The sequence below is a fragment of the Monodelphis domestica genome, chromosome 8 (genome assembly GCF_027887165.1).
Source record: "Monodelphis domestica isolate mMonDom1 chromosome 8, mMonDom1.pri, whole genome shotgun sequence".
Taxonomy (NCBI): domain Eukaryota; kingdom Metazoa; phylum Chordata; class Mammalia; order Didelphimorphia; family Didelphidae; genus Monodelphis; species Monodelphis domestica.
Window position 1 is genome coordinate 179,351,918 of NC_077234.1, and position 16,878 is coordinate 179,368,795.

The following is a 16,878-nucleotide window of genomic DNA, read 5'->3' on the forward strand; positions in this document are numbered from 1 at the left end:
CCTCTTCTATATGCTAATTCTGCTCTAGAGTCAAATATTTATACCATTACGGAAAGATCAGCCCTTCCTTCATAGCCATGCTCATTTTTCACATTGAACTATTTACTGACATTCCTAAAGCACCTCCTTTCCATTTATCACTTATATTTATCCATAGCGTGCTTCCTCAATATTTAAAAGGACTTACATTTCAAAAATCTCAGCAACAAGAAACCTCAAAGACTGTCTAATTCATCAATATTCCTAAATGGTAAGGAAAATTCTAAGTTTGACATTACAGGCAATAATCAAGTTTGAGTCAATGCTGAATCACAGAATGGTGATAGACTCCGATTGTGTACACTGTTTCATCACTAGGAGATTGGCCGTTCTTAGGTGGTCAATTTGGGGAAAGACAGATTCTCAGAAAAGGCCATCTACTAAGATGGTCAGTGTGTCTTAGCCCAAGAAGTACCCACACTAGGCAGCTAGATGCAGGTATACTTCTGATCAAGATGACTTGAGTTCAGATTTAACCTGACATATTTACTACCGCCTTCCTGAGTTTCTTCATTTGTAAAATAGTAGTGCGTAGTTCCCACTGCTTTGTGAAGATCAAATGAAATAATATTTCTAAAGTGCCTGGCACAAAATGCTTACTAAAAGCTTGTTAAAAATTATAGATTATCTGATTTATTTATGCATTGTAAATGGCATGTTATCATGCACCCCAATATTGGGAGAGGTATTAATGATAATCATAACTGACATTTAGAGAACACATTACATAAATTTGCTCATTTGATGCTAACAACAATCCCGTAAGGAATTCATATTTTATAGATCCTTGGAAAGGTTAAATGACTTGTCCAGAATCTCATAGCTTTTAATCAACTAGAAAAGATTCAAACCCATCTCTTTCAAACACTCCAAGTCCAGCATACTTCTCCTTCCTCTATACTTCCTTTCCAAGGTAAAGAATTATAATGCTTTCATGGAAAGTGAAGGAACAAATAAGTAGATCTTCATAAATACCTCCCTTTCTTAGAGTTGGCTTACCTTCAAAGACTGCCTGTCTTTTAGAAATAATATTAACTTTATCTGTCAATATCACCCTCTCTTTAAATGTGGGTATATTTTTTTCAAAAAGTAGAATTCTTTATGTATGTCTTTAAATTCGGCTTCCATTTTCATGGCAATGAATACTTACTAGGAAAATAAAAGCTAATACATGTTTGTAACTAACATTAGATGTACTAGGAATGAATGAAAGTTTGGTATTATGTAGAAAGCCATATGGCCTATGGGAAATTATTTTTATTGTAAATATTTTTGTCCTATTGAAAAATGGATAAAAGACTTCCTTTTAACTCTGTAAGCACCATAAAAATGTAGATGTTACAATCTTTTATGTCAGAATTCAAAGGAATAGATTTTTTTAGCTGCTCAAACTTGGAAGGTTCATCTCCTCCAAACCAGCATTTGGGGAAACCAATTTCAGTGCAATTACCTCTTTCGATGATTTGTGTGGAGTGAGAACCTACTATTTGGGGTTTTTCATTATTTTTATCGTTTTATTTTGGTTTTACTTTCTCCCAACTCCCAGGATTTATTTCTCAACCTTTCTTTCCTTGAATATTTTAGATCATACATCAACCATGAAAATAAGCATGGCCCAAGCATCTAAGATCAACAAGAAATAAGAGATTGGAAAGTCTGGCACTGAACATAAAGGAAATCAAATATGAGCTGCTTCTCCTTCCACTTTTCTGTCACATTATTTTCAGGCAAAACTGTATGACTCTGTTTACTTGGATGACTTCTCTTTGGATGGAGTTCCCCAATGGCAGAGGAATAGGACTAGGCATGAAAAAATATTATATTAACATAAATAGTATAGAAAACAGCATGGAAGCAGTTCAATTGTACAGTGAATAACTGTGCTACAATTACCATCAGGTAGAAGTGGCATTTGCCTGGAATGTTTCAGGAAAAATAAAAGCAGTAACTATCAGTAATACGTAATCAGTCTACAAGTGTCATTTGGGAGTGATTCCTGTCTGCAAAATTAAGGGCAGACTTTCCTTGAGCTCTAGAAGGGTTCTGGATCATATTGGTCTCTTTGGAACTTTTACTTAGATGAGGATTTTTGTGGGTGTTTTCTAGGAGTGCTACCTATAGGAGGGCAACTAAGGAAGCAAGAGTGTCTGTTACTGTGGCGTGGCATCTCATATGCTATGTTGATACGTGGAACCTTCACTGATGAATTAATCACTTATTACATGCCTACTATTGTCATATGTCATGATGCTAGGGATTGTGATAGAGGCAAGTTCAAAAGAGAGAACTTCAGGCTTGCAAACCAGGGCTGGGGACCTGATCTGCAAAATCAAGGAGAACAGGGCAAGCCTGCATGCAGACCAATTGATTGACCTCCTTGATTGACCTCCCTGTCAATCATGGAGAAGGTTCCAATTGGAATGTTCCCAGAGGAGGCAGTTGAGCTGGCCAGGGGAAGGATCTGATTCTGTCTCTGTCTCTCTCTCTCTGGGGTTTCACTGACCAAGGAGACTTTGGCTCTCGGGGATTTTCTGATCAAAGGAGGCAAGCCTGAGTGTAGGGGGAAGAAGCTGAGAACTGATTATTATTAGTTTCTGTCCCAGGCTGAAGGACCCTTGAGGAGGGCTTCTGAAATTAGGCTGAGAGACTTTGGTGGCTTTGTGAAGAAGAAAGAAGATTTTAAACAGTTGTCCTCCATCTCTCTAACTGTCCCTCTGTCACAGTTGTTACTGGACTGATTTCCCAAACCCTCAAATTCTTATTATAGATTAGGGAAACCCTCACCCCTCTTTCCTCAGTTCTCTATTGTGTTGTTTCCCAATAAAACCCCTTATCTGAGAAAGAAAACAAGAGTGACTTCATAGTCCACTCAGGGGGGAGAGGTGAAGCCACAAGCTTCAAGAAGAAACTGGGAGGAAGAAGCTGGAAGAAGGGAGGGGGGGTGAGAAAGTGTGTGGGATCTGGGAGTGAGGGGAGGAGGAAGTTAGGAATGAGATTGATCTATCAGCCATCAATAGAGCTTATAGGCAAACCCCAGAACATTCCCCTGTAGCAACATCCCTCTATTTGTGGCAGCATCTCTCTCTCTATCTCTGTAGTACCTCTATCTCCATTGTAATTAGGTACCCTCAGGTGTGTCCCCATACTAGCAGTTCTCTCTAGTCTCAAGCCAGAGTACACCAGTCATTGCAACAAGAAATAGTGCCACACAGATTAGCATCTTCTATTACATTTGGCACCTCAAGTTGACTGAACTCTACAGATCCCTGGTAAAGAAAAGATAGACAAAATGTTCAAACAAGTGGTTTTTGGTGTGTTGGTCATCGCAGCCATTGCCTGCTTTTGGGTATATCATATTTCATATAGCAAACTAACCCATATGGTAGTGGAAACTCTGCATTATGTAGGCAACATTACAATGACTATTTTACAATTGCCATTTCAATATGAACTGATACTCTGGCAAGTCCTGGCACAAAGAGATGTAATTTTTATGGCTGTGTTGCAGACTCTAACTCAAGTGAAGAAAGTATTCAGATTTGTAGTATCCCTTAAGGCAGAAAAGATTATGGCTATGGATACCAACCTAGAAGGCATGATTAAGGCTGTGTTTGAACAACTGATTAAAGAAAAAGGAATGGATCTAGTTATGGGCAAGGACAATGGGCAAACAGGGAATGTGCTTAAGGAAACTGAAGGTGGCAATGAAAATGGAAACCAGTCTGCTAGTGACCCTGAGAAAATCTGTCCATTGAAGGAGGTCACTAAGCTAACTAGTAATGCTGGTGTGATACATTCAAAAGCCCATAGACAATTCTCCTCTCAAGAACTAGAATCCATAAAGCGCCATTTCCCAAAATTTGTGGACAATACTTTTAAATCACAAAAGGAGCTTAAATGTGCATTCAGGATCTTTGATCTGGATTTCGAAGATGTTGAGTTCCTATTGTCAGAACTGTTCAGCCTCCATGAACAGAGGCAATTTTTGGAGAAAACTAGACATGATAGAAATTTGACTATCTGGCCAACTGTAGAGCAAAGGGTGGACATGGACTTTGCAAATCCCACCTGCATATCCTACCTGAAAAGGTGCAGGGAGGATTTGCTGCAGGCCATTAAGCAATACTGTTCTAAACCAAATGCATGGTCCAAGTTTGACAAGATCAGGCAGGCCCATAAGATATATAGTATGACACTTGGAGATAGAAGAAATTGTGAGAAAGAGGCTGCAGTTAAAAACAGTAGAAAAGAGTTGGGAAATAGTGTAAAATTGGTGCAAGAAAGTGAATCTGTGAATGATAATACATACCTTAAAGCAAGAGAAAGGCAGATCCAGATTAAAGAAAATGAGGCAGAAATTCAGGAAATAACATCTCAAATAGTAAATGAGATGAAAGACTTTGAAATGAGTTGTACAGTAACTAAAAAGGAAAAGTCTGTAAAGGAAATCAGATCATTCCTAGATAACTTTTTCCAGTGTAGAGTGGATAATGGGATTGAATTATGCAAAAGAAAAAGAGAGTCACAAATGCTCGAGCAAAAGTTTGTGACTAATACAGAGACACATAATTTCAATTCCCTAAAGGTTACTGTTGCTAGAGATGACAATGCTTCAAAAACATTCACAGATGAAGTCCCACCAAACTTAATTCTGTAAATAGCTTTGTGGCACAGGTACCCGTAGAAATGACATCTAGTTTGAATCCAGAAGCTGATACTTTTCATCCAGCAGTGAGTGATTTAGATAAGGAAAAACTAACTGAAAATGGAGCTGACATTACTTTTGAACAATAATCATATTCAAAGTAGTGGAGGTGATATTAAAGTTAAATTTGAATTTGGGGATGGAATGGCAGACTTAGTAACTACCAAGGATTCATTTGAATCCAACATTCTATGGGGCAAAGGGGTAGCTGGCCATAGGGAAGATTCATGTTCCATTGTGGACTTCATTGGGAATGGATCTAATCAAAGGGAATTAACTGGGTTACATATGCAACTGGCAGAGGGTTGCAAAGATTTGAGTAGTAATTTGGTGCCAATAAACTCTTTGGCTACACACAGGCCAGAACCATATGTGTGGGATCAAGGTGGGAAAGAAAAACTACAAGGCTCTCTTAGATACTGATGCTTCAAAATCTGTCCTAAAGACATGTCCAGGGGATACCGAACTGACATAGGGGGTATGGTTTCTGTAGCTGGAGCAATGGGACAAATACAACAGGTCCCTGAGCACAAAAGCACTATGGTTAAATTGGGTCCTCTCACCATAGATCATACCTTCTTGTTGATTCCATCATGCCCAGACAACCTTTTATTTTTATTTTTGGAATTTTATTTTTTATTTATTTTTTCCATTTGAATAAGTTTATTTAGTCAATTTAGAACATTATTCCTTGGTTACAATAATCACATTATTTCCCTCCTTCCCCTCCATCCACATTTCCCACAGCCAACACACAATTTCATTGGGCATTACATGTATCCTTGATTAGAACCCATTTCCATGTTGTTGTTTACACTAGGATGTTCATTTAGAGTCTACATCCCCAACAATATGCCTTCAACCCATGTATTCAAGCAGTTGTTTTTCTTTGGTGTTTTTACTCCCGCAGTGTTTTCTCTGGATGTGGATAGTCCTAGGTTCCTCCGAGTTGTTCAGGGTCATTGCATTGCCACTAATGGAGAAGTTCATTCGATTGTACCACAGTGTATCAGTCTCTGTGTACAATGTTTTCCTGGTTCTGCTCCTCTCACTCTGCATCAATTCCTGGAGGTTGTTCTAGTCCCCATGGAATTCCTCCACTTTATTATTCCTTTGAGCACAATAGTATTCCATCACCAACATATACCACAATTTATTCATCCATTCCCCAAATGAAGGACATCCCCTCATTTTCCAATTTTTGGCCATCACAAAGTGAAGCTATGAATATTTTTGTACAAGCCTTTTTCCTTATTATCTTTTTGGGATGCAAACCCAGCAACGTTATGGCTGGATTATAGGGCAGACAGTCTTTTATCACCCTTTGGACATAGTTCCAAATTGCCCTCCAGAATGGTTGGATCAATTCACAACTCCACCAGCAATGCATTCATGTCCTAACTTTGCCACATCCCCTCCAACATTCATTACTTTCCTTTGCTATCATGTTAGCCAATCTGCTAGGTGTGACCTGATACCTCAGAGTTGTTTTGATTTGCATTTCTCTGATTATAAGAGACTTAGAGCACTTTTTCATGTGCTTATTAATAGTTTTGATTTCTTTAACTGAAAATTGCCTATCCATGTCCCTTGCCCATTTTTCAATTGGAGAATGGCTTGGTTTTTTATACAACTGGTTTAGCTCTTTATAAATTTGAGTAATTTGTCCTTTGTCAGACATTTTTGTAATGAAGATTGTTTCCCAATTTGTTGCTTCCCTTCTAATTTTGGTTGCATTCGTTTTGTTTATACAAAAACTTTTTACTTTTATGTAATCAAAATTATTGATTTTACATTTTGTCATTTTTTCTAGCTCTTGCTTGGTTTTAAAGTCTTTCCTTTCCCAAAGATCTGACAAGTATACTATTCTGTGTTCACCTAATTTGCTTATAGTTTCCTTCTTTATATTCAGGTCATTCTCCCATTCTGAGTTTATCTTGGTGTAGGGTGGGAGGTGTTGATCCAAACCTAATCTGTCCCATACTATCTTCCAATTTTCCCAGCAGTTTTTATCAAAAAGTGGGTTTTGGTCCCCAAAACTGGGATCTTTGGGTATATCATAGACTATCTTGCTGAAGTCATTTACCCCAAGTCTATTCCACTGATCCTCCTTTCCCAGACAACCTTTTAGGATGTGATTTTTTGTGCAATATACAGGCAACACTACAATGTGAAAAATCTGGGGAAATGTATTTGCATCTACCCAAGAATTCACTGAAGCACTATCCATTGTTATATTTAGAACAACTTCAGGAAGAATCTGAAAAGATTCAAGTTGTAACTTCTATGTATAATTTACCCACAGATATACCACAGGGGGTGTTTGCAAAACATCAAAATGATGTGGGTCAGATTAAATCAATTACTCCTGTTGGATTGAGGTCAGGGAAAGAATACCACCCAAGATACCACAATACAAGTTGAGTAGAGAAGTGAGAGAAGGGATATCGCCCATCATAAATAGTTTTCTTGAGCAAGGTATATTGAGACCTACGGTATCTGAATACAATAGCCAAATTTTAGCTATTAAAAAGAATAAGCTAAATGAAAATGGCACTCTGGCTTGGAGATTTGTAATGGATTTGAGGGCTGTGAATAATGTCATAAGGAAAAGACACACTGTAACACCATCTCCAAATGATATTATAACTCAGATACCTGCAGAGGCTAGGTGGCACACAGTGTTAGACCTGAGCAATGCTTACTTTACTATACCGTTGCATCCTGATTCTCAAAATATTTTTGCTTTTCAATGGGGACAAACCCAGCTGTGCTATACTAGATTAGTGCATGGATGTTGCAAGTCGGCTTCAATATTTTGTCAACTGTTGCAAAGAGATCTAGCTACCATAACTTTCAAATGTAGCAGATTGATACCCTACGTGGATGATTTGTTGCTAGCATCTCCTGACCCAAAAACTTGTCTAGAAGATTCAAAGAAATTGTTCATTGAACTTTATAAGAGGGGACATAAAGTTTCTAAGAAGAAGATTCAATGGGTCCTACCAATGGTTGAATATTTAGGATTTGTCCTGGAGGGGGGCACCAGGAAAATCTCTAATAAAAGGATAACAGACATATAGAAGCTAGGCATCCCTAGAACTAAGAAAGAACTTAGAGCTTGTCTGGGGGTTGCTGGTTTCTCGAGGCAGTACATAGTGGGATATTCTCATATTTCCAAGTGCTTGACTGATTTGACAAAGAAAGACATTAAAGAACCATTGCAATTGAATAAGGAACATTTACATGCTTTGTCACAGTTGAAAGGAGCTATTCTATCAGCTCCAGCTTTGGGAATACCTGATTATAAGAAGGAATTCCACTTGTACATCCATGAAGCAAAAAGGCATTGTTTCTGGAATGTTAGCACAGTATTTTGGGTTAAATCTAAGGGCTGTTGTATTTTAAAGTTCTATCCTCCACAGGGTTGCACAAGGAATGGTGCATTGACTCAGGAGCGTAATAGCTACTGCTCTAATGGTCAAGAAGTCCTATGATGTGGTCCCCAAGGCTGGGGGCCTGATCTGCAAAATCAAGGAGAACAGGACAAGCCTGCATGCAGATCAAGGTGATTACCTGTCTGTCAATCAAGGAGAAGGTTCCAGTTGGAATGTTTCCAGAGGAGGCAGTTGAGCTGGCCAGGGGAAGGATCTGATTCTGTCCCTGTCTCTCTCTCTCTGGGGTTTCACTGACCAAGGAGACTTTGGCTCTTGGGGATTTTCTGATCAAAGGAGGCAAGCCTGAGTGTAGGGGGAAGAAGCTGAGAACTGATTATTATTAGTTTCTGTCCCAGGCTGAAGGACCCTTGAGGGGGGGCTTCTGAAATTAGGCTGAGAGACTTTGGTGGCTTTGTGAAGAAGAAAGAAGATTTTAAACAGTTGTCCTCCATCTCTCTAACTGTCCCTCTGTCACAGTTGTTACTGGACTGATTTCCCAAACCCTCAAATTCTTATTATAGATTAGGGAAACCCTCACCCCTCTTTCCTCAGTTCTCTATTGTGTTGTTTCCCAATAAAACCCCTTATCTGAGAAAGAAAACAAGAGTGACTTCATAGTCCACTCAGGGGGGAGAGGTGAAGCCACGAGCTTCAAGAAGAAACTGGGAGGAAGAAGCTGGAAGAAGGGAGGGGGGGTGAGAAAGTGTGTGGGATCTGGGAGTGAGGGGAGGAGGAAGTTAGGAATGAGATTGATCTATCAGCCATCAATAGAGCTTATAGGCAAACCCCAGAACATTCCCCTGTAGCAACATCCCTCTATTTGTGGCAGCATCTCTCTCTATCTTTGTAGTACCTCTATCTCCAGGACTATTAGGTAGTGAGAGAACTCAACCAGACTGTGACCAGCAGAAAAACCATCAGCCTAGGTAGGCTACAATCGCTGTTGTTGGGGATCCTGTGGCCAGAGAACCTTCCTCTGTATATATACACTGTCTAAACTTGACAGCCTGAAAGAAAGGTGTCTGGAAAGGTTTTAGGACATTATTTTTACTCCGAACTGATGACAGAGAATCCCTACTATGTCTCCACATGTAACTTCCCAAACTCTCCATAAGGGGAGGAGGATTTGGGCTTCTTTATCCTGTCACTCATATTTAATTGAGACAATTCCTATCCCTTTTGAATTATAGCTCCAGGACAGTATATTCCCTCCTGGCTTTATGATTTCTGGGACACAGGAAGTCCTGCTCATCAAGTAATAAATAGATGTGGTGAATTTCCTTTCTATTGACCAGAAGAAATCCAGCTAGAAGTCAATCTATGGGATTGTGGCCACATCCAGCTACACCCTGGTATACTTCTTCCCTAATTTTCCTTTGACAGTTTAATTTTTTTAAGAATGTGATTGTTTTCTATCCCAGGAATAAAGTTATATAAAAACTTAGGTGAATCTAAGAAAATTTGCCTCCAGGGCCATCATCTGGAGAAGAGACTCCCACCGTTCACAATAACTTTGCAATAGCAGAAATGCATAAATACCAATTACTTTTAAAATATCTGCCATTTTTAGGATTCTCTCCAAGCTCAATTATTTAACAAGGAAAATGAAAACATGCAAAATTAATTTTAAATGCCTTAAAAGAGCACCTGATCTCAAAATATTTCATAGAGAGTTATAGAGCATTCCTATCTACAGACATGGGTATTTGCACTAGTTACTTTCACTAACCCTTAAAAGGAAAAATGTCTATCAATCCCAAATTGCTCATTTTAATTAGTTTGTTCTAACAGACATGTAGTAATTTTTTTGGTTTACTTTTGTCTTTATCTTTTGCTAATCAGTCCAAATAATGGATGCTACAAAGTTATCCAAAGATACAATTTGTCCAAAGGCTGGTACATTCTAGTCCCTTGTTTGAAGTCATGATAAAGACCAGACTCCCCCCCCCCCCCCCCACTCTTCCCCCGCCCTCTTATAAAAAGGATATTAGAGTTAAAGGCTAAGAAGTCACAGGAAAATGCAAAAAAAATGGTTGCATTTTCCTAGTTCCTACTTAGAAACACTATCTATTCCTGAAGTAGAGTTATTATGATATGCATAATTATATATGTATATATTCAGGAAAACACCTAAGGAACATATAAACGCTAATTTACATAGGGAAATAGTAGGATTTAAAAATAGAGAGAAAGTGTGAAATTTTATGAGAAAGAAAATCTAGCTGCAAATAACCTTTCTTTCCAGTAGAAAACAATAGTTCAGAAAACCTTGATGTGTTTCTTCCACAATTGTTAGGATAAAGAAATTTTAAAAGATTATCCTACAGAAAAAATTATAAGCGGAATTTTCTTTCTCATTTGAAATCTGGACTGGTAAACAGTTATTTATGCTTTTCATTTGCCACTTAAAAATCTTCAGGGACTGAGGTACCACTTTCCTTTTTCCCCTTTATCCATGGTATAGAAAGATGCGTGCATCCCCAACATACGAGGACATGCATACACACTGGGAGCTGCTAGTCAAGCCAAGCCAAGCCAAAGCTAGATTGTGCTAATTGTCATACAGACACTGCAGTTCTCTCCTTGTTTTGCTTCCTATCACTGTCATATCTTGGAACTCTCAGCAGTATAGTGCTACATGCTACAATAGTCTGGCCTATGGGGACCTTTCTGTCTGGGACAGTACCATTTGGTCCAGACAGGGAGAGACTGTTTTTGTTTTTGTTGCTGATGTTATTATTCTCAAAGAAAAAAAAAGGAAAAGAAAAAATGAGCCATCCGACATCCCTTCACTGAGGATTCCTCTTGAACAATTCACATTCCAGCTGCGTACTCCAAAGGACCTTCTGGCAACAATTATTCCAAGAGCAAATCATTATTGTTTCCCCCTCCTAGAGAGTGCTGCAGCCTGACAGCAAATGCTCTTCCAGCCAAAGCAGTTTAAGGTATATAAAGCACAGTTTGCTTGCAAGTGATGAACTAAATTCTTTGTTGGGAAGGGAATGCTGGAGAGGCTGATCCATTTGAAGAAGTGCAAGCCCAGTTTAAAGCCACCGATGATTTAAAAGAGCTTTAGATGTTATTTGTAGCTCAGCAGTCCCACAGTCCCTAATTAGTACTAGATATAAATGCACTCACTCTTACTGCACAGCTAAATACTGTTGATGTGCATCGGGAGTTCAGGAACGAAGAAATAGTATAGTACAAGAAGTAATCTTGTTCAAATCAAGTGTATTTCTCCGTAGGGATCAACTCAAGAGATCAGATAGTGCCTGTTTAACAAAATGAGTTATTTTGATGAAAGCTGAGATCCTGGACATTCTCAGGAATGGACAAAGCTTGGGAAATTAAATAACTTCTACACCTATAGGAAGTAGGGGTTAATATTGGAGTTTTCTTTATATGTATATAAATATGAATTTATGTTCATATTTTTTCATATATGTATATATATGAAAAGCCTATAGCTCCTTCCTCTAGTTTTTCTAAAAACTTCTTAGGTAAAAACACTTGCCTAATTTTGGTGAACTAATTATAAATCTGCCACAGATAACTCATTGTACTGGAGGTAGGTCTTGAAGAAATATTGTTTTTTATTAAGAAAATAACATGCCACATTGCTATATGTTATGAAATATGGGAAGAGTCTGTGTAACTGATCTTGTTATAGGCATATAATTCCTTGACTGTATTTCCTTTGCCCTCCCTGAATTTTGGGATCTGTTTAAAGTCAGGCTGGGTTTCAGTACATCTGCCAGTCAAGTCAAATGGTCCATTGATTCAGTATATTTAAAGAAAAAAACCTGTTGCAATTGTGATGCCCCTTTAATAAATTCATATTTCCAAATGCCATATATATTTCATTTTGGAAACTGTTTCCCAAGTGGATATGGAACTTCTTATATTCGCTTTCTCCCGGCTTCCCACACATATACCCAGCAATCTCATTAATTTCACATCTCAATAGAAATTGGTCCATTTCAGAAAGGGAAAAGATGATATATCTGGGCTATATTTAGCTATTTTCATTTTTACATAATCCTTAGAATAATGTCTTGAAACTGATTGATCTTAGGTTTTCCACTTGATAGACATAAAAGAAGAGGCACAGATATTTTGTTCTTTATGCAAGGTCACAAAGCGTGATCAGAATGGAGACTATATATCTTGACTTTTGGCTGTCCTGTGAATTCCCAGGTTCCTGAATGTTACCAGGCTGCTCAAGAATCCTTGGGCTAGCTGTTCTTCTACCATGTTTAAACTATATGACTCTCTTATAGGGACCTCACACAACTTTTGTCCCATATTGAGTCTTCTGTGGTGTTAATGTGATCAATAAAATGCTTGATCAAATATATAGAACTAGTTCTTTAAAAAAACACCCTATAATTTGCCAGCATTGAGGTATCTGCAAGAAAACATCAATCTGATTGATAGTTTCTGAAATTAAAATATTATTATTTTATTTTATATTATTAATAAATTTATAATGATATTAATAATATAATAATAAAATATGTAATATAATAAAATTTATAATAAATTAATACAATTATTATATTATTTTAAAATTCCAAACATTCATAGCTCTCCCAGAGCTGTGGAATGTGGTCTTAAGTTAAATTTTCCATAGAGGTAAACTCAGACAAACAAACAGCAAATATATATTTTTTTAATTTGGAAAATTTAATTTAATTAATTAATTTAGAATATTTTTCCATGGTTTGACAATTCATGTTCTTTTGCTCCCCTCCTTTTACTCCCCTTCCATAGCCAACGCACAGTTCCACTGGGTTTTACATGTGTCATTGATCAAGATCTAGTTCTAAGCAAATATAATTTCTATATGGTCATGGGAAGAATTTTAAAAGGGGATCTTAGTAGAGGATTACAAAGGTAGATTTCCTTAATCATGTCTTTTAACCCTTTATTTTGACCATCTATACTATAACTTTATATTCCTTGTAAGTCTCAATGAATTGTGTGACTGAAGATATAAACTAATGTGGATGGTGATCAGTGAACTCCTTCCTATTTTCTTATGTTTTCATCATCATCTTTCCCCACCCCATTCTTTTGGGAATCCATCCTACTTTGTGATATATTGAAAATAGATTCCTGAAAGCTTTTAAAATTTTATTGCTTCGTGTATCTGTGTCTATAGCTATAATATTTATATAGTGCTTAACTATAGGTCAGGCATTGCGCTAAGTGTTTCATAATTATCTAATTGATTCTCACAACAACCCCAAGAGATAGGTACTATAATCATTTCCATTTTACAGATAGGGAAACTGAGTCTACTAGGATTTAGTGACTTACCCAGGGTTACTTAGCTAGTAAGTACTCTGAGGCAGGATTTGAACTCATCTCTTCATGACTTCAGACATAATGCTCTATCTACTGTGCCTTATAACTATAGATCCAGTCATTTTTATTCTTTTTAACAGTATATTGGACTCTGATGTGATAGAGTCCAAATGAGAGAGAGCTCTTTTCTTATTGGCAAGAATTTATTTCCACAGAATGTTGGCATATCAGTCCTATTCTTCCTTTTTTCATTCTGATAACTTGATCACTAACTTTATAATTTTCCATTCTCTTTGTTTTCAAAGAATTCAAAGAAAGAAAAATAAACCCCTTGAATCAGATGTTGATATTTGAGTAGCACAAATTCCCATTTTGACTATTTCCAAAAGCACTTCTTTTATTTTGGGCTCTGACTTAGTTGGTAGGTAGTATGCTTTATCATTGGTCTTTTGGAATTGTGACTGTTTACTGGATGGATCAGAATTCTTCAGTGTTTTGAATTTAGTATTCTACACTGCTGTCCTTATGGGGTAAATTATTCTCCAGTTTTTGTTCACATTATTTTACATCAATTCATAGAGATCCTGCTATTTTTCTCCCCAGAAACTGTCTGTTATTTCTTATGTAACCCCCATCCCAGAGTCCTTTAGTATGGGACTAGTTTCTTGGTGGAACCAAAGGCAATAAAAGGAGAGGGGCAGAGTTGGTGAGCCTGGAGAGGTTTACTTCTCAGTTCTCTTTTGGGGACTCTTCAAATAGGAGATCTCCTTCAGGACACTACAAACAAGAATCTTCTTCCAGCGAGAGTATCAAATCAATTTGCCTCTTCAAGAGAGAAGATGGAAGAGGTCAATTCCACTGTAGGTTGCTGAAGAAAAAGACACTAGGAAGGTATGAAAGGAGTGGATGATCTCCATCATGTCTCTATTCCCAGCTTGCTGCTCTAAAGGCTTTGGGGAATTTCCCCTTGGGTGAGATCAAGGACCTTCATATTTCATTGAGCTGTTGTAAGCTTCTTGGTTCTGGAACATATACACCTCTTTATACCTTTCTGATTCTGTTTTGCTCTGATCTAGATAAATGGGTTCTTTGCTATTTGCCATGTGTGTTCATTAGGGAAGGGGTGGGAATGGTCAGCATTCAAACTTCATTGATTCTTTTCCCAACTGATGGGCATCTCCTCAATTTCCAGTTCTTTGTCACACACACACAAAAAAAGCTTCTATGAATATTTTTGTACTTGTAAATCCTTTAAAAATTTTAACCTCCTTGAGGTACAAATCTAGGTCTAAGAGTATGCTATGCACTCCATAAAAATGTAAACACCTCAATTATGTGAAATAGCAAATTTTACTCCCTTTGTCCTCTTTTCCTTTTGCCTTTCCTTCTCTTTTACTTCTTAAAAAACTCACAATAGAATTAATTCCCCCAACATGTTTTTCTTATTTAATTCTAACAATAAAATTTGAAGATACTAAAGTTCTAAAGGTACACTTAATTTTACTCCTTCTACCCTCTAGAAATTTGGCCTTATACTGTTATAAGATCCATTGCAATCAAATAAATAAAAAATTATGTTTTATTGACTCATATTGGTTTTTTAAAGTCTTCTTGATCTTCTTTAGCTCTGATCTTCTTAATAGAAATGTTTGAAATTTCTTCTCTTCCAGAGGAGTCAAATAGTAGGAGGCCCAGAGGTTGCTTGAGGTCCAATCAAATTAGATTAAAGATTAATTGGGAAATATTTAAAATAAATAAAATATCAAACAACATAGATAACACTAAAATTTCAAACTAAGTCAATATGTGGTTCATTTGAATTCTTATGTACAGATTAGTAGTCTCTGTTGAGTTTGACACCACTGCTCTATTCCTTTAAAGATCAATTTCCCCCTTGAAAGATTATGATAGGCTTTGCAGGGTAAATTATTATTGCTTGTAACCCTGTAACACTTGCCTTTCAGCATTCTGTTTTCCAGTATTGTATATTTATGAAAGGAACTCCTAGGTCTTACGTGATGCTGACAGTTGTTCCTTGGTACCTGATCAGCTTCTTCTAGCTAATTTGATGTTTTCCATGATACATGAGCTTTGTATTTTGGATATGACATTTATAAAAAAATATGTTGACTTAACCATGACACTTCTTTACCTCAGACCTTCATCACTCTCCCCTCAAGTATCCCCCCCCCCTTTGGAAAAGTCAAAATTCTTTTCTTTCCATTTTAAAGATCTGAAATTCTAGGATGAGCAAAATCACCATGTTAGTCCTGGTTAAATATACTCAACACTAGGCTGTGGACTTGTGATTTTTTCCTCCATAAACCTTTCTGCTTTGCTTATTTTAGTCTTCACCCAAATAATAAAATTTCCTTTAGAAATATCTTCAAAATAATTAATTGTATTTGAACACCAATTCATGGTCCTTATCCCCAATAAAACTCAAGTGAAAATCTCCTGGAAAGATGATCAAATTTTTCTTCTTCTTTTGTGCTTTTTTTCCCCCCAATGGCATTTATTATTCATTTGTATTTTTCCATTGTTATTTGTATGTTTATTTTTAGGCAAAAACATGTGTTTTCCAGCCAAGTATGAGGCATCTGTCATACTGTTTCTTAGATGTGTATCTCTGAAGAGAAAACTGGCATAAGGCTATAAACCTATAGGGGTTTTGTCTTGGGAAGAAGAAAATGACTCTGAAGACTGGAGCCATGTTGAACCATTTCAGCCATCATGCCTGAAATTTCCAGGATCTTTCTTTGACATGCCACGTGTTTATTTTGGGTCTCAAAGGCATCTCTCACCAAGTGTGCCTCTCATAGAGAGAATCTTTCTTTTTCAAAGCTCTTGCACAGCCTCCGCCTTCAGGTAGCATTCTCCAAGCATTCCTTCTTCCATTCCAGAGAAATATCTAAGAAGCACCATACAAAATAAACCAGGCTTAGCTAGAAACATATGTTATATTAACTTATCCAATATTATTCCTGTGGCTTTAATTTTTTACCTCTAACTTGACTTAAAGTCTCTGAAGATAGGGGGCATACAATAATTTAAAAGAAAATTCCTTTTCCATAATTTTGGGCATACTTCTGATAGTTTAAAAATGTGTCACTCTGCAGATGTGGCTACTCCACTTCCAAATTACCCATCACAAGTCTCTAATCCTTCTATGTCTCAGTAAATGACACATATGTGTTTTTAAACCTAAAGATTGACCACCCTCCAGCCAACCTTGAGCCTGGCCCCCTCGCTTTTATGAATCCTGGACCTCTGATGGCAGGTACACCAGATTGTCATTTACTGAGCATTTCAAGGTGGGTACAATTGTCCAGGAGTTACACTCCATTGACATCGTCTTTGGAAATCCAAGATTTTCTCCTACACCCT